Raw genomic sequence first — 18097 nt, forward strand, 5'->3', positions numbered from 1 at the left:
AAATGGGAGGTATCTCTTTTCTTTCAGGAAGCTGAGTTTCCACTTTTGGCATAATTAATCCCAGCAAAAACAGGAAACAGTTTATCAAAAATCACACTCCTGATTTTGTCCATGATGTTCTTCCTCCTTTCTTGTTCCCTACTGTCTACACTTAAATAATTCAGATTCATAACCCAGCCCTATGAGAGCATGAGGGAATATGGGGATAAAAGCCACCCCACTGAGGCTTCTCACAAGGACCAAACAGTGCCTCTCAGTGCCTCTTTGGCCATGGGTCTCTGTCTACAGAGTCTCACCATTGGGGGTGCCATTTTCTGGTCATCCACCCTTTCCCCAGCCTCATTTTCCAACTGGACCAGTCATAGCATTGAATGTCCCTTGTGAACTCTGGAAGGAGAGTTTTCCCCTTTGAGCCTGTGGAGGTGCTGTCTTTGGCTCTGGTTAAATCTTTGCTGACATCACAGGTGCCTCTCAAGTCAGCTTACGTAGGTCCAGCTGGTTCCTGCTTAGATATCCTCCTTTCTCTCTCTCTCTCATCTCTGCAGCTTGCTGTAGAGGCTGCTCCCACAGTTCTTTAGCCTTTCATGTGCCGCCATCTTTATCCATTCAATTGGCTCCTCCGAGATTCAGCGCCCTCCTTCTTTTCCCCTCCCCTACTTTTTCCTTGTATTTCTCAGTAAGTACTCTTCATCTTTTCAGGACCACATTCCCAAATGTCACCAGCTCACCTGCGTCTCAGTATTCCCTGGCCTGGGCCACCTCTTTGTGGATGATGACTCTCCTCCCTCAGAAATTTATTTTGTATATTTATAAATATACAAAATGTGTTCATGTACATGTTTCCTTCATGAAACATTTGTTTTAAAAAAACTGATTACATATGCAGTATATGTTACCTATGTACTTTTTTTTTTTTTTTTTTTTTTTTTTTTTGAGACGGAGTCTCGCTGTGTCACCCAGGCTGGAGTGCAGTGGCGCGATCTCGGCTCACTGCAAGCTCCGCCTCCCGGGTTTACGCCATTCTCCTGCCTCAGCCTCCGAGTAGCTGGGACTACAGGCGCCCGCCACCACGCCCGGCTAGTTTTTTGTATTTTTAGTAGAGACGGGGTTTCACCATGTTAGCCAGGATGGTCTCGATCTCCTGACTTCGTGATCCACCCGCCTCGGCCTCCCAAAGTACTGGGATTACAGGCTTGAGCCACCGCGCCCGGCCTCATTTTTTTTTTTTCGGCTGAGCACAGGGGACTTTATTAATGGCACATGACAAGGTGGGGCTCTCTAGACCCCTCCCTTTTCAGGGGGTCTGCATGGGAACTTGAGAAAGGGAAATTCTCAGTGTTGTTGGGGACTGAGTGTGGCAGTGACTCCCCAGCAGTGAGGGCCTCTCTCTTCCTCTCTCACTCTCGCTAGGGTTGGTGGTCCAGGGGTCTTACTCCTTGGTGGCCATGTGGGCCATGAGATCCACCACCCTGTTGCTGTAGACAAATATATTGTCATACCAGGAAATGAGCTTCAATGACACGTGGTCGTTGAAGCCAGTGCCAGCCCCAGCATTGAAGGTTGAAGAGTGGATGTCGCTGTTGAAGTCAGAGGAGACAACCTGGTGGTCAGTAGTATAGCCCAGGATGCCCTTGAGAGGGCCTTGGATGCCTGCTTCAAATATGATGTCATCATACTTGGCAGGTTTTTCCGGACAGCAGTTCAGGTCCACGACTGACACACTGGCAGTGGGGACACGGAAGGCCATGCCAGTGAACTTCCTGTTTAGCTCAGGGATGACCTTGCCCACAACCTCAGCAGCACCAGTAGAGGCCGGGATGATGTTCTGGAGAGCGCCGTGTGTCACACCACAGTTTCCTGGAGGGGCCATCCACAGTCTTCTGGGTGATGGCGTGGACTGTGGTCATGAGTCCTTCCACGATACCAAAGTTGTCATGGATGACCTTGGCCAGAGGCACTAAGCAGTTGGTGATACAGGAGGCATTGCAGATGATCTTGAGGCTGTTGTCATTACTTCTCATGGTTCACGCCCATTGCGAACATGGGGGCGTCAGCAGAGGGAGCAGAGATGATCCTTTTGGCTCCCCGCTGCAAGTGAGCCCCAGCCTTCTCCATGGTGGTGAAGACACCGGTGGATTCCACTATATACTCAGCACCAGCATTGCCCCATTTGATTTTGGAGGGATCTCGCTCCTGGAAGATGATGATGGAATTTTCGTTGATAACAAGCTTCCCATTGTCAGCCTTGATGGTGCCATGAAATTTGCCATGGGTGGAATCATACTAGAACACACAGACCATGTAGTTGAGGTTAATGAAGGGGTCATTGATGGCAACAATATCCACTTTATCAGAGTTAAAAGCAGCCCTGGTGACCAGGCACCCAATACAACCAAATCCTTTGACTCTGACCTTCACCTTCACCATAGTGTCTCAGAGATGCGGCTGGCAATGACAGAGAAGATGCGGCTGTCTGTCAAATGGGAGGAGCAGAGAGCTACTTATGTGCAATTTAAATATGCAAATAAGATTAAGAAAAGAAAGACATGATATTCTTACCATCCAAAGATGATGACTGACTGGTACCTCTCGTCATCCAGGTCTCTCCTTGTCCTGTTCTTGTGTGATTTCCCTGTTCACATGTGGCACCTCTCAGAGCTGAATTGGCCTGCATGGTAGAGAGCTGAAGGCCACCCACCTTGTAACATCCTTAAAACCTACCCTCACTCTCCTGACAGCCACGCCAAAGAGCTGAATCACAACAAGTGTCTCATGGATGGAAGCTCTTCCATTTTGTTACATTTCAACTGTTTTTAACTTGCTTATTTTTACTTGTACTAACCCTTCCTCTTCACTGTCAACCAAAAGATCATGAAAGACTATTGATTTCTAAAGTTCAAGTAAAGACTATGGCTTACCATTTCTTTTAGCTGGACAAGGAAGGGGTTTGGGAGAGAAGCATTGGGAATGAGTTGACTTACTCTCTTATGGAACCCAGGTAGACCAGTGACTGCTGCTTTCTTTCACTAGCCCTCACAAGCCTTTCTTTCATAATCTACTCTAGAATCTGTTTTTGGACAGGGTCTGTCTCTTGTCACCCAGGCTGGAGTGCAGTGGTAGCTTGATCTTGGCTCGCTGCAACCTCTACCTCCCAGGTTCAAACCATTCTCCCACCTCAGCCTCCCAAGTAAGTGGGACTACAGGCATGTGCCACCAAGCCTGGCTAATATTTTGTATTTTTGCTAGAGACGGGGTCTCATGATGTTGTCCAGGTTGGTCACGAACTCCTGAACTCAAGTGATCCTCCCATCTCAGCCTCCTAAAGTGCTGGGATTACAGGTGTGAGCCACTGTCCCCAGCCTACTCTAGAATCTTATCAAGACTGGATAAGACAGCTCTCCCCTTCTCACATTGCAGAATCCATAGTCTCCCATGTTAAAAATTACACCTGACTTGCGTATCTCTAATCTTTGTTCACAGCCACATCTCTTCTTCACTGCCCTTCCTTCTAGATCCCTAACAGTACTGCGACAGCCTCATTTTTGAGGACTTTTGGGACCCTAAGATATAATCCATTGAAACCAGAGGATTTGATCCCTTTTATTGCAGCAAGATTCTCCTCTGTAATATTTTTATTTGGTTTGGAGCCTTAGTTTTTCTTGTGGTTTTTCTCCACCTTCTCAATGTGAGAGGGAAGATAATACTTCTAATCCTGGTGATGAGGGAAGGTCATTCCAGAGAAGCAGCAAATACAAAAATCAAGTAAGAATCAGAACAAGAAAGCCCAAGCTTCAAGTCAGAACTAGTGGAAATGAGGTTAGTGGGAGCCCACCCTGATCCCCCTTATCTGGAAAACTATTTAAGAGAAGAACCAGAATGGAAAAAGCCAGAGAGAGGGGGAGAGAACCTGGAACCTGGCGTTCTCCCAGACAAGCCCCCACCACAGTCTCAGCCTCTTTACCTCTGCCTGTGCATCTCAAAAAAAACAAAAAACAAACAAAAAAAAAAACACGGAAGCAGAGAGAGATGGCCTGCTGTGGCCTTTTTCCAAGAGGGAGCAGAACAGTTCCGATTTTACATCCAACAGGACTTCAAGAGTAGGGGGTGAGGCTCCAGGAATGAAGCCCACCGTATCCCTAAGCTATGGGTCAGTCAAGTGCTTCCATCCCTGATTCTGACCCACACATGGTAGAAAGGTGGAAAGATGTTAGATGTTCGTCCCATAGTTAGATTTGGGCATTGTTATAAAGGAACCTGGTTTTGGAAAACAACAATCTACACGAGTATATTAAAGACTCAGAAAAGTCCTGTGACAAAGAAGAATGTTTCCTGAACTCTTTCAAGCACGAGGAGTCTTCGTTTGGGGGTCCCCTGTTTTCATTCACACCGGATTCCACGGGAAATGTTGTAGAGGCCAACCTAAATTAACTGATTTATTCTGTGAAGAGGAGTTTGACAGGTAGCTGAGGTTAGAAGGTAGATGAGAGAACGGACCTGTTTTTCTGTGTTTTCACTTAATATGTTAGTTCAGCTCTCGGCTTTGTTTTTCTCCCCTTTTTCTATATGCATTCCCTAGAACACTTGTTTCAGTTTTATAATTTAACTACCATATAGATATGACTATTCACAAATCTTTTTTAGCCCTGACCTCATTCCTGAGCACCACTCCCACATTTCCAACTGTGTCTTCACTAGCCCCTCCACCTGACATCAGGCATATGCCCCAAATTCAGATGCCCAAAATGCAATGTCTTCTCCAGACCACCTCTTCTGCTTGTCTCTCCTGTGTTAATAGCATCGTCGTCCTTCATTGCCCAAGCTGGGAACCTCAGCAGATTTGCAGGCATTTTCTTCTCCTTTAATTCTCACATAATTTTTTTAAATTATGTATTTTATCTCTAAGAATTTTCTGTTTCCACAGACATAGTTCAGACTCATTTTTTACTTGGACAGTTGTAAGAGCCTTGGATAAATTATGGGTTGAGTAGAATTTTTGCAGGAAAAGGGGATTTGGTGTGGGAATCCTTTATATATATCTCTTTGTCACAATAAAATTAAAAATTATGGATATGCTTGGGAAAATGTTAAGGAGACTCTAACATTAATATTAATGAGCAGAGCGAGGTTTCAAAGCTATTGAGCAAGGGATTCAAGAATACCCCCAACTCCCCTGTCAATCTTCCTTCTTTTCTGTGGAATGTTGGGGGGATCTGAACACGTGAATGGAAATGACAATGAGAAATCTTCAAAATGTTAAATTTTTATTTAACGATAAAATGTGAGACAACCATTTTATTCTTAAAGCCTAAGCGAGGTCACAAAAAATTTTTTTTTCTTTTGTACAATTCCTTAAGATCCCATTTGTAGACACTTATAATCACCCAAAAATAACGAAGTTCCAAGTAAATTACTATCCTACTGACTCTTTGTGAGTTTAATTTATTCATTCAGCATCACTAATAATCTATAAAGTCCCTTCATACATACACTCATTTAGTCTGAAGAAAGTGGTATTTATCAAGTGGGGAAAATTGATTCTCAGAGTGGCTAACTCACTTTCCCAGTATACTTAATTCATAGCTTGAAATTGACTTTGGACTGCAAACTTTGATCACTTTTCATTTCACTGTAGCCGGCTCCCAAACCCAACTTAATGGGTTATGTTCAATGAATGAGAGATGGGCTTCCCAGGCCTTTGCTGTGTAAGGAACTGGCACTGGGTAACTGTAACCAGGCAGAGCCAGAGAGGCCTTACAAGTAGGGCCGGTGTGCAGCATCTAGCCTGTGTAACCCAACCATGAACCACAGATGAGCCTCCCTGCCTTGCCAGATGAAGTAATGTAACTTATTTTGAACAGGAGCATGTGGCAAAGAAGAGGTCCTGTTTGCTTCCACAGTGCACACTGCAAGACATTCTCAGTACATTATGCAGTCTAGATCTCATTGTTTATGGGTCTGGTTTTGCCCTCATGCAGCAGACGTAGTTCCTGATTTATAGCACCCTAAAGAAACTACAGTGAAGGATGCCTCAAGATTCTTGGCAGGCAAATACAGACAAAACTCCTTTACATCTTTTTTAAGAATTCCAGGGATGGAGATCCATGAGCTTTGGTCAAATGTATAAAGTGAAGATCAAGAAATTGTTTTCCCTTTTCCAACCATAGAATTTTACTGATTTGATGTGATTTCCTCCTGTTTGTTTCACTCTGAGCATGAAGAACTGGTCACCCACTGTTCTCTGAATAAACCCATTTTAAATGCATGAAGGCAAGTGTGATGAGATTGTTCCTCATTCTTTCCCTCAGGCTAAAATACCACTTTTGCTTTAGCCTCTTCAAAGCTTCTATTTTCCACCCCTTGAATTGTGTTTACTCCTCTTCTTGGGACCCTGCTCAGTTGTTCCGTCACATTGCTATTTTTCAAGTAAAGAGGCCTGAATCGGACACAAATCAAACAAGGGTGTGACCAATCCAGGGTATTAGTGAAGAAATTATTTCCTGGGCTCTGCAAGTCCTACCTGTCTTGGCACACAAATAGTGAGCCATTGTAGTCAACAGTCACCTTTAAAAAGAAGAGAAAAGTTCATCCTACTCATAAATAGTCTGCAGTAGAGAGAAAAATAAATGCCTTTGGTGGCTTCACCTGTTCTGGCTACTTGCTGTGAGGAAGAAAATGTGCTTGATTTGGCACTTAACAAATGGTTGTACACATTTGTGCTAGGGAACCGTGCGATATTGTGAATTTTAGATATTGACCCTGCACTAGAGAGAAGCAGAATACATATCCTCTGATGCAAATGAAAAATAAAGCATTGTGTGATATACACATTGAAATCTAAACATGCAGGCAAAACTTTTTCAGCAAGATGCCTTTAAAAGGGTGCTGAATAAGAAATCACTGAGATTTTCAGATCTGAATCTAGTTTGAACTCGAGTCCTTTAAGAGAAAGTTCTAAAACCCACCAATTAGGAATGTAAAATTGTACAGTCACTTTGGAAAGCTAACTGGTGGTTCTTCAGAAAGTTAAGGTTACCATATGGCTCAATAATTTCACTCCTGGGTATATGCCCAAGAGAACTGAAAACATATATTTACACAAAAAGTTGTACACAAATGTTCATTGCAGCATTATTCACTATTTTTTTTAAATGGAAACAAATGTCTGCCAACTAATGAATGGATAAACAAAATGTGTTCATGTGATGGAATATTATTTAGTCACAAGAAGGAATGAAGTACTGATGCATGCTGTAACATGGATGAACCTTGAAAACATATGTTAAGCAAATGAAACCAGTCATGAAGACCATGTATTGTATAATGCCATTCATATTAAATGTCCAGAATAGATTAATCCATAGAGACAAAGTAGATTAGTATTTGCCAGGGCTTAGAAGGAAGGAGAGATGGGGAGTGGCTACTAAAATGTACAGGGGCTAGGGAGTCCTTTTTCAGATTTCGAAAATCCTGGAATTGGGCCGGTTGCGGTGGCTCACGCCTGTAATCCCAACACTTTGGGAGGCCGAGACAGGCTGATCATGAGGTCGGGAGATCGAGACCATCCTGGCTAACACGGTGAAACCCCGTCTCTACTAAAAATACGAAAAAACTAGCCAGGCGTGGTAGCCTGTAGTCCCAGCTACTTGGGAGGCTGAGGCAGGAGAATGGCATGAACCTGGGAGGCAGAGCTTGCAGTGAGCCGAGATCGCGCCACTGCGCTCCAGCCTAGGCGACAGAGCAAGACTCCGTCTCAAAAAAAAATAGAAAAAAGAAAATGTCCTGGAATTGGATAATGGTGATGGTCGCACAACCCTGAGAATGTACCAAAAAACACTGACTTGTATCACTTTAAGAGGGTGAATTTTATGGTGTGCAGACTGTAATTCAAAACCAGAAAGCAAACACATAGACCTCTTTTTTTGAGAAATGATATGCACCTTGAAAACCTTTCATTAATGACTAAGGCATTTACCTGATCTGGAAAATGTTGTGTTGGTGAGCTGGGTTTCATGAGTGTTGCTGGTAGCCAAGATGGTAGACTAAGATGTTTCTACAGAAAGTGGCTGAATATGACACTGAGAAATTATTCTGGGTGGTATGAATACAGACTGGGCTGGCTGTGAAGAAAGCAAGGAACGTTGGACTCAGCTATGGCTCTATGAGTGGTCACTTATTTTTGCTGCTACTTAAAGATCTGAAATATTTTTCCCTTGACTGTCATTTGTGAATATTTTTGCCTAGGAGCTTAATTGCATAGTTGGGGTCTTGTTAAATGAATCATCATATTTGCAGACTTATTTAGTAGTTTCCATTCTGAAAATTGAATGACAAGAAATACACCCAAACTGATTCCAGGCTATTAGGTTTACTTTTTTCCCTTCAGCTATTTTTTAATACCATTAATTAGCATCTACAGAGTAGCCATCCTCTGACGATGGTAAGGTAACCCTGGCTTGTCCCTCAGCTGCCCTGCTTTCTTTCCCAACAATGCGTTTCTAATACTTTTGAAAGAGAACAACACTTCTGCTGCATCCAAACAGAATCCACAAGGTCTGATGCTTTTGAACAAAATGGATGTTTCCTCCCTGTGCCTTGAAATTGATATACACTGTCAAAAGGGGTTTTCCGAATGGTTTCTCTTTGTCACCTTGTACCAGATTTTCTCCTCCATTCTGGAAATGTGCAGTTTAATGTTGCGTTTCGAATCACTTTCAGCTGAAAGAGTGTGTAATGGAATCAGGGCATCCATGAATACTCTTAACAGTGTCAGAGATGCCTTTTTGTTTGTAGCTCTGTGTTCCAAGGGGACTGATGACAACAATGAAATTACATTGGGGGCCTTGCTCAGGAACAGGTTCCTTGTCTGTGATGATTTAAGAGAAATAGTAAGGGTGGCTTCTCCCATCCTGTTGCTTCTGTGTTTGGTTTATATTTCTTAGAATCTAAATTGTGGTGATTATCACCTCCTGAGAAAAGTAGTAACTGGAGTCCTTGTCAGTATTTTCCTACCCCAGTGTGTATCAGACTTCTTTTCAGAAGCATTTCACTCTAACGCTGAAAGTTGCCTTGAAATCACCTGATTGTGCCCCTTTTTGTTATTAGCAAGGATGCCAGGGCTCAGAGTTAAAGACTATTAACAGTAGCCCACTGTGGAGCTGGCACCTATAATTTCAGATTCCCAGGCCGGTGCTGTTTCTGCCACAACACACAGGCTCCTACCACCAATTACTCACATATCTGTGAATTCCCTCCAAAGCCATGAACCTTCTGAGCTGGAGGAGGGCTTGACAATTAGCCTCTGTCCCACAGTCTTCATCATTTCGTGCTTTGGCTGTCACAGTATAGCCTTCCAGGTTAACTGTCAGAACCTAACAACCCAGAAAGGATAGATGATGGCAGGCGCTTCCTCACGCGCGTGTGTGTGTGTTCTACATTGGCACACATTTAACTACATGAGTGGGTGGAATCCATGTTACAGGGCTGGCCGATTGCTTAGGAATTAAAGATGGGAATGAAGTTCTGCACTCCCAGGACTTTTTTAAACTAGAGCCTCAAAGCATTTTGCTTTGCCATTCAGCAAGTTCTCTTGCTGCGGAGAGAAGAAACCAGGGTATAACAAAGTAAAATGACTTGGTTTGGAATTGGACTTCAGATGTGAGCTTGATCGCTGCCCTTGGTCTTACTTAGAGGACTATTTTATTTTTTTTTATTTTTATTTTATTTATTTTATTTTTTTGAGACGGAGTCTCACTCTGCCGCCCAGGCTGGAGTGCATGGCCGGATCTCGGCTCACTGCAAGCTCCTCCTCCTGGGTTCATGCCATTCTCCTGCCTCAGCCTCCCGAGTAGCTGGGACTACAGGCGCCCGCCTCCGCACCTGGCTAATTTTTTGTAGTTTTAGTAGAAACAGGGTTTCACTGTGGTCTCGATCTCCTGACCTCATGATCTGCCCGCCTTGGCCTCCGAAAGTGCTGGGATTACAGGCGTGAGCCACTGCGCCGCCCACTTGGAGGACTTTTAATACCTTTTACTCCATAGAAATTGGACTCCTGGACACCATTACCTGCTTCTCAAGTCCAGCAGCTTGGGGATTTTGGATTTCTTTTCCATTTCTACTCTACCGAGAGATGCTACCTTTATTTTTTAGTTGGGCTATGTATTTGTGTGTGTGTGCGTGCATAATTTTTTTCTCTTTCTCTTTCCCACCTATGTTATAGGTCATTGTTGTGTGTCTAGAGCAGAGGGAGTGCTTGGCAGGTTCTGCCACATGGGCAAAGCTTTCTACTGAGGCTGAAAAGCTCCATGCCTATTAATTGTCTCCATGCCATGTTTACATAGCACCTATTTATTATTTGACTGTGAATTTGGGGATTTTGTCTGGTTTTAAGACAAAAGGTTTTTACCTTGAGAGGGCAGAAGGGCGGAAGTGTGCTCTGGAATGTACCCTGCCAGAACATGGGCTTTTAGGCTTTCTGAGGGTGACACGAAGAAGGTGCTGACAGAGTGTTCCTGTGTTTGCACTACTTGATTCTCCAAACTTCATCTTCCCCTTAAAACTTAATTTATGCTGGGCATGGTGGCTCATGCCTGCCATCCCAACACTTTGGGAGGCTTAGGTGTGAGGATCACTTAAACCCAGTACCCAGCACTAAAAAATTTTTTTTAATTGCCAGGCACGGTGGCTCACGCCTGTAATCTCAGCACTTTGTGAGGCTGAGGTGGGCGGATCACCTGAGGTCGGGAGTTCGAAACCAGCCTGACCAACACGGAGAAACCCTGTCTCTACTAAAAATACAAAATTAGCCAGGCCTGGTGGTGCGTGCCTGTAATCCCAGCTACTTGGGAGGCTGAGGCAGGGGAATCACTTGAATCTGGGAGGTGAAGGTTGCGGTGAGTCGAGCTCATACCATTGTACTCGCGCCTGGGCGACAAGAGTGAAACTCCGTCTCAAAAAAAAAATTTTTTTTTTTAATTAACCAGGCATGGTGGTACATGCCTGTGGTCCCAGCTACTCAAGAGGCTGAGGTGAGAGGATCACTCGAGCCCAGAAGTCCAGGGCTACAGTGAGCCACGATTATGCCACTGCACTCCAGCCTGGGCAACAGAACGAGACCTTGTCTCAAAAAAAGAAAAAAGGAAAGAAAGAATTTGTTACTTGTTTGCATGAATCTGAAGCTTTCTCTATAGCCATAGCCAATAACAATAGCTCTGCAGTGTACTTAGGCAATGTCATTTCATTTTAGGAAATTTAGAGGTGAGGGGGCGTGAATGAGCTTCTACTTTTCAAACCCAGTAGCAACCTGTGTGTTGGGGCTCTGTGGAGGGAGAACATTTCTGAGACCATCTAGAAGGAAAGTTCCTTATTCTGCAGGATGAAACCACAGCACACAACAGTATAGGTTGAGTTTTGCTTGCTACGGAACAAGGGAGATATCACCCAAGCAATAGAAAGTGTGATTGGCTGTTTGGTGCCTCACAATGAAGATGTCCCCTTCTCCTAGTAGTGATGTATGAAGGGGAGGTGGCTTCCCCATCCTACTGCTACCTCCAGACCTCTGGGTGGCTGTCTGGGCCTGGAACTCTGGCAGTCCGTGGTGGTAGGTAGCCCATAGGCAATGAATACGGTAATTGAGTTGGGAGTGGTGGTTTGGTTTGGTTTGGTTTTGCTTTATCAGTGTTACTGATTGAACACATTGAAAATTCCCCTATGACCACTGAATAAATCACACCTGGATGTATACTGTAGAGCCTGTGGGCATAGTTTCAAGTCAGTTCTTGGGTGCCTAGTGAAATACATATATGAGACTGATACAGAATGCCCAGGCTACGGGGGGAGATCGCACCTGTTTAAACCTTTTTTTTTTTTTTTTTTTTTTTTGAGACAGGATCTTGCTCTGTTGCCCAGGCTGGAGTGCAGTGGCATGATCATAGCTCATCACAGCCTCAACTTTCTGGGCTCAAGTGATCCTCCCATCTCAGCTTTCTGAGTAGCTGGGACTATGGGTGTGCACCACACCACCTGGCTAATTTTTTCTATTTTTTGTAGAGATGAGGGTCTCAGTATGTTGCCTAGACTGGTCTCAACTCCTGAGTTCAAGTGATCTTCCCGCCTTGGCTTCCCCAAGTGCTGGGATTATAGATGTGAGCCATCACGCCTGGTCTAAACTTCTTTATATGGCTAAGACTAACAAGCTCTAACCTTCAATCGAAGAGCTGATGAATTCTTTAGTCATGCATTTAATCCCTCACTTGGAACCTCTTCTTATACTTTTATTTTGAATGTGATTGGCAGTTCTAAACCTATTTTTCTGGGTCCTTTCCTTAAAGCACAAGTGATGTAGAAAAGTACAGGCATCTTTAGGCTTAACCAGTTCTTATTTTTATGAGAAGATTCAGTCACTGGCTTCTCAGTTAGTGGCTTCTGAAACAGATGCAGGATAGTTTTGTTGCTGTGCCTGAGCTCCAAATAACGGCCTCTGAGATGTGGTTGGGCCACCTAGTAGAACTTCATGGAGAGGTGCTTGAGGCGTGTGGGGTTCATGAAGGGTGGTAACATTACAAAGATGAATCGGCATTCAGGAAGACTCTAGGTCTTCTGTGACTGTGTAGCCAAATCTGGGCAAATCAGTTCCTCTTCAAATTTACAAAAGGAGCGTACATTTCTTGTAACAGTCAAATAATACAAAAATATATAAAGAAAAGTTAACCAGGCGAGGTGGCTCATGCCTGTAATCCCAGCACTTTGGGAGACTGAGGTGGGAGGATCGCTTGAACCCAGGCATTCACGACGAGCCTAGGCAACGTAGTGAGGCCTCGTCTCTACAAAGAAAAAAATAATAATTTAAAAAATTAAAAATAATAAAAAGTTTTAAAAAGAAAAATTAACTTTCTCTCCCACTTCCACAACTTCCTTGCCACTCATTCAAACATAATTATATGTTATCAAGCTGCCAGGTGTCAAGGTGGTCAGTTAGGACAATGAACCAAACTGAAAGTAACAATCGTTTCTTCTCTTACTGCAATAGTCCTGGCAAGAGGCAAAGAGGGAAGTGCTGACTCCCCAGGGTTCCATTTTTCCCCATAGGATGGCAACATGTGAAGGTCTGGCAGATGACATGCAGCGCTAGCAGGAGGGAGCCTCAGTGCCCAGAGCTCTGAACTAAAGGCTTTGCCATTTTGTGGACCGAGGGATGGAGGGCCAGGGAGAGAAGGGGAAGGACTACGAGTAGACTGAGTCAGAGCAGAGAAGTTTCTCAGTGGAGACTCTTAGGCTAGGGGGGTATGAGTCCTGGGCTGTAGTCCTCTCAGCAGCTGCAGTGCAGGGACTGTGCACCACTTTTGGTGTGCAGAGGGCAGCTTCCCCCGTGAGGCCTGCTGGGCAGAGCCTTTGTAATGGCCTGTGGTCAGGCCTGAAACATAGCACACAGGATTTGGGCATGGAATCAGATTCCTCACGTAGATGGGATATCTATATATAGTTTTTGTTTTTACAAAAATGGGATTGTACCACTCATTACTCTGCAGTTTACTTTTCTCACTTACTATATCATGGATAACTCCAGGTCACAAAATAGAATTTCACTTTTTTTTTTTTTTTTCGAGACAGAGTCTCACTCTGTTGCCCAGGCTGGAGTGCAGTGGTGCAATCTCAGCTTACCACAACCTCCGCCTCGCAGGTTCAAGCAATTCTCCTGCCCCAGCCTCCCAAGTAGCTGGGATTATAGGCACCCACCACCACGTCCAGCTAATTTTTGTACTTTGAGTAGAGACAGGTTTTCACCATGTTGGCCAGACTGGTCTCGAACTCCTGACCTCAAGTGATCCACTCACCTTGGCCTCCCAAAGTGCTGGGATTACAGGTGTGAGTCACAGCTCCTGGCCTCTTTTTTTTTTTTTTTTTTTTTTTTATGGCTGTATAATGGCTTATAGAATACAAACCAATCCATTCAACAGTTCCCCTTTTGACAGACATTCGGTCTATTTCCAGTCTTTGCCCCAATGAATAACGTCAAAAGTCTGAATTGTATGTATAGCCTATGTACTGAGTCTTTTATTACTTTAGAATGTATTCCCAAAAGTGGAATGACTGAACCATTAGATATGTAATTATAATTGTAATCAATGTAAAAGGTGTAACAATCCCCATTCCCATTATGAAAGTGACTTTTACTCTATGGAAACTATATATTGTTGATTTTTTCAATGTTTCCCAACCTAATGAGCAAAATTATATATTGTTTTTACTTTAGCATGCATTTTCATGGACTGGTGAGACTGAGCATCTTTTCATATCTTTATTAAACATTTGTATTTTTCCTCTGTCAGTTGCCTAATCATATTTTTTATCAGCTTTTTTTCTTCTGCTTGTTTGTTAAATGCCTGTTGGCACATGTCAGTCTTGCTCTGAGAACATCACACTGAGTTGAGATTTAACAAGAGTTAATATGATCCCTTTAAGAAAAATTGTAAAATCAAGTTAATATTTGAAGTGAGCATCCTGTTTTACCCTCTGTTTCTCTTAATCACTTAATATTTAGACTAGGGGAATAAAGGTATGTGTTTTTAACTCCAAAATATCACATTAGAGGAGAGAAGTAGCGGGATTTTCTAGAAATTAGTCTCTAACTCAGAATTCTCATTGGTTAGGAATAAATTACCTTTATCTTCTTGTGTAGATAATATTTGGGGCAGGAACCAAAGGGAGTTTTTGTTTTTGAGACAGGGTCTCACTCTGTTTCCTAGGCTGGAGTGCAGTGGTGCAATCTCGGCTCACTGCAACCTCCCCCTCCCAGGTTCAAGCAATTCTCCTGCCTCAGACTCCCAAGTAGCTGGGCTTACAGGTGCCTGCCACCACACCCAGCTAATTTTTGTATTTTTAGTAGAGATGGGGTTTCACCATATTGGCCAAGCTGGTCTCGAACTCCTGATCTCAAGTGATCCGTTCCTCTTGACCTCCCAAAGTGATGGAATTACAGACGTGAGACACTACACCCAGCTTGAGTTTTTTAAAGTATTCATGTCTTGCTTTACCTCCTTTTCTCCCATTCTTGCAGTTGACTCAAGAACACCCTAAACCTTACTGTTTATTGTATCACAAATAACGTCCCATCAATTTTACTGGAATTGATGTCACATAAATTTCAACTGTAGTCTTTAAAGGAAAGGCTAATCTTAACATTGGATAATATGTTTAAAACCATCCCCTCTGTATGGGAAGGGGTATTAGATGGGAGGTGTTTGCCAGTGGATTAGACCACCTCAACCCCAGCAACTTTCTCATTTAACCTCTGGAATGTTACTCAAATTCTGGTCATGGTGGTATCCACAAGTCTAGGTCCAAAGCCCCAGAAGGAAGGTCAGCGTGTGTACGTAGCTCTCCTGCACCTTCGCTTCCACAGCTTTTGGTTTTTGTTTTTTCTTAATTTTCCTTAGGAAAAGCATCTCATAAAATAATGAAATAGAAGCTAGGAAGTACAGGGGTCCTGTGATGAGAGACTGCAGCTTTAAAGGCATTTCTCTACTTTATTGATTGTTTAGTATGAGATTTGTCAGCTTTCACATGCACTTCGTTCCCTTTGAAACCCCTTTCCTCTCATTGCCCTCCTCCAGATTGGAGACCAGCACTCTGACAAATTGATCCCAAGATCAGAGGGATGAAAGAGAGAAAGATCAAAAGGAAGCAAGGATCACATAGGAAGAGGCATCGCGATGTAGGCACTGGGAAGGCTGGCAGTCAAACATGCTGTCATCTTTAATCCATGGATGCCTCTTAAAGGAAGAGCTTGGTAGTTCAAACGGAAGTGAAAAAATGTTCTGTACATAGATGGATTTGTATATAATTAGCTATTTAAGAAAGTAATAAACTAGGCTTGCCCTGGTAGTCATATTGTAATAGAATGCAGATACCTCACTGTGTGTGAATTTGAAATTAAAAAGCAAAGTAAACATGGTGGACTGCTACCATTGCTGCCCTCTCCCCGTCCCTTGCCCACAAAGGAGAGGCGCTGCCTTGTTCCCCCTTCTATTTCAAGGCACTTCTCGGTGGTGACTCAGCCAGAACATTGTCCTCTTAGGTCTACTGTCTTTTTGCAAAACCAACAAAAAGGCGTATGGATTTTTAAGGGCTCAGACTATAAGTTATATAATGTTGCTACTAAAGAAAGTCTTACTTAGGGCCATCATTTCTGGATTCTTCTGTTCCTCCCAAGTCTAACTCCCTTTTCATCTATTTAGCCACTTATCCATCAGCAAGCAGTTGTTGCACATCTGCCACGTGCTAGGCACTGAGCACTGGAGGTTCAGAGACAACAACATAGACTCTGCTTGGAAAATATCCGCCGGGTAGTTCAAGACAGCCATGGAAGCCAACAGTCATAGCAAGGACTGGTAAGGGTACAGCTAGGCATATGACGCCACAGAGTCACAGAGAAGGGGCATGGAGGGTAGGCCAGGAGGACAACAGAAGGCGTTCTGAGCTGACTCAGAGAAATGGGCTGGCCATGAGAAGGGAGAAGCAGATGTGAAGGGAGTAGCAAGAGTGAGGTTAAAGCGAGAAATACAGGCAAGAACCAGATAACAAAGGAAACTGGAAAAGCTGGGAAGCCATCACAGGGCTTTAGGTAGGCGATGTGGCACGATGAGAGCAGTGCTTTAACATCACCTTTGTGACCCTATGAAGCACGGGGCAGAGGAGGGCAGAACAGGGGCTGAGGAAGCAGTGGAGAGCTCCTGAGTCACGTAGATAAGCTCTGATGGAAACCAGAACCAAGGCACTACCAGGAATCAAAGAAAGAGGGATTCTTGTGCTGCTGAGGAGGTGAAATCTACAAGCCTGGGTGCCTATTTGGACATATGAGGTGAGAAAAGGGAGGAGTCTGGAATGGCTGTCTGTCTTCTGGCACAAGCAACTGGGTGGAAAATTGTGTTGTTCCCGGAGACAGAGAATACTAGAAGACAGATTTGGGAGGGGGCCGGGGACAGGATAATTAATTTTGTATCTTATTAAGTATGAAATGCCAGTGAATATATTGAAGTGGATGTATCTGTTGGCAGTTGGCTGTTCCAGGCCGAGCACAACAGAGATGTGTGGGCTAGATAGGTTGTCTGGACTCACCAGCGTATGTTGTTGTTGAAGCTATTTATCCATTCAGTAAATATTAAGAGTATACATTCAGGGCTATCTGTGAGCATGCAACCTGCGCACCACACCAGGCCCTGCTCTCAGAAGGACCTCACATTTGATGTAATGCTCTGCTGTGGCTGTCTTGAAATTATCCATTTTTTATCGGGGGGCCCTTGTTTTTATTTTGCACTGGACCCTGAAATTACATAGCCCTGCCTACAATGGCCTGGCACTGGTTGCAGTAGTAGGGCTACAGTGTTGATCAAGACAGGCATGGTTCTTGTCCAGCTTACAGGCTAGCATGGAAAGCAAACAGTTAAGTAATCAATTATAAAATATGATGAGTTCTGTATTAAGAGAGGGACCAGGCTAAGGGAACACTTATGGAGGGATAGTGATCTAACCCAACCTAACCTAACCTTGGTGGCTGAGGAGTTAGGGAATGAGAGCACCCAGGGAGTATAGTGAGACAGAATCCTAGTCCACAACACCAAAGAAGGGATGGAGAAGTCGAAGAGAGAATGTCCTGGGAGTTAGGAGGGAAACCAGGAGAAGTTGTATCCCTGGTGCCAGGGTTAGGAGACAGTCAGATGCTGTCTGGGAGATCAGAACGATGACATGCCAAAGGGATATAGCAACAAAAGGGCCGTTTGTTGATTCAGGTGACAGTAGCTGGGTGTAGAGGAAGGCAAGAAGTTAATTTACTTCTGTTTGAGGGATCCATGCGAGGTGAGGAAGTAGATAGACCCTGAATGTAGATTATCGTCAATTTATGAGGCTTAGGTTCTTAGGAAAGAAAAACGGACTTTTCAAAGGTGGAGTTTGGATTAGGAGAGTATCATCTGTTTGGTTTTGGTTTTGCTTTGATTTTAAACAGAATGCTTTAGCATGGTTTTGTTCTATGGGCAGAGATCCAGTGGAAAGAGAGGTCAGAAATACAGGAGTTGGGAGGAACTGACATTGGGAGAACCCCGTG

At 43.8% G+C, this 18097-nt stretch overlaps 1 protein-coding gene and 1 pseudogene across 4 annotated transcripts in view; one reads left to right on the top strand and one right to left on the bottom strand.

The window, feature by feature from the left end:
* Positions 1–18097, top strand: part of LOC105474038 (protein phosphatase, Mg2+/Mn2+ dependent 1H) — a 366109-nt gene that overhangs the window by 173644 nt on the left and 174368 nt on the right. The window lies entirely within an intron of this gene.
* LOC105474035 (glyceraldehyde-3-phosphate dehydrogenase pseudogene) lies at positions 1430–2427 on the bottom strand (annotated as a pseudogene).

The sequence above is a fragment of the Macaca nemestrina genome, chromosome 10, assembly GCF_043159975.1.
Source record: "Macaca nemestrina isolate mMacNem1 chromosome 10, mMacNem.hap1, whole genome shotgun sequence".
In the NCBI taxonomy this organism is placed as follows: Eukaryota; Metazoa; Chordata; class Mammalia; order Primates; family Cercopithecidae; genus Macaca; species Macaca nemestrina.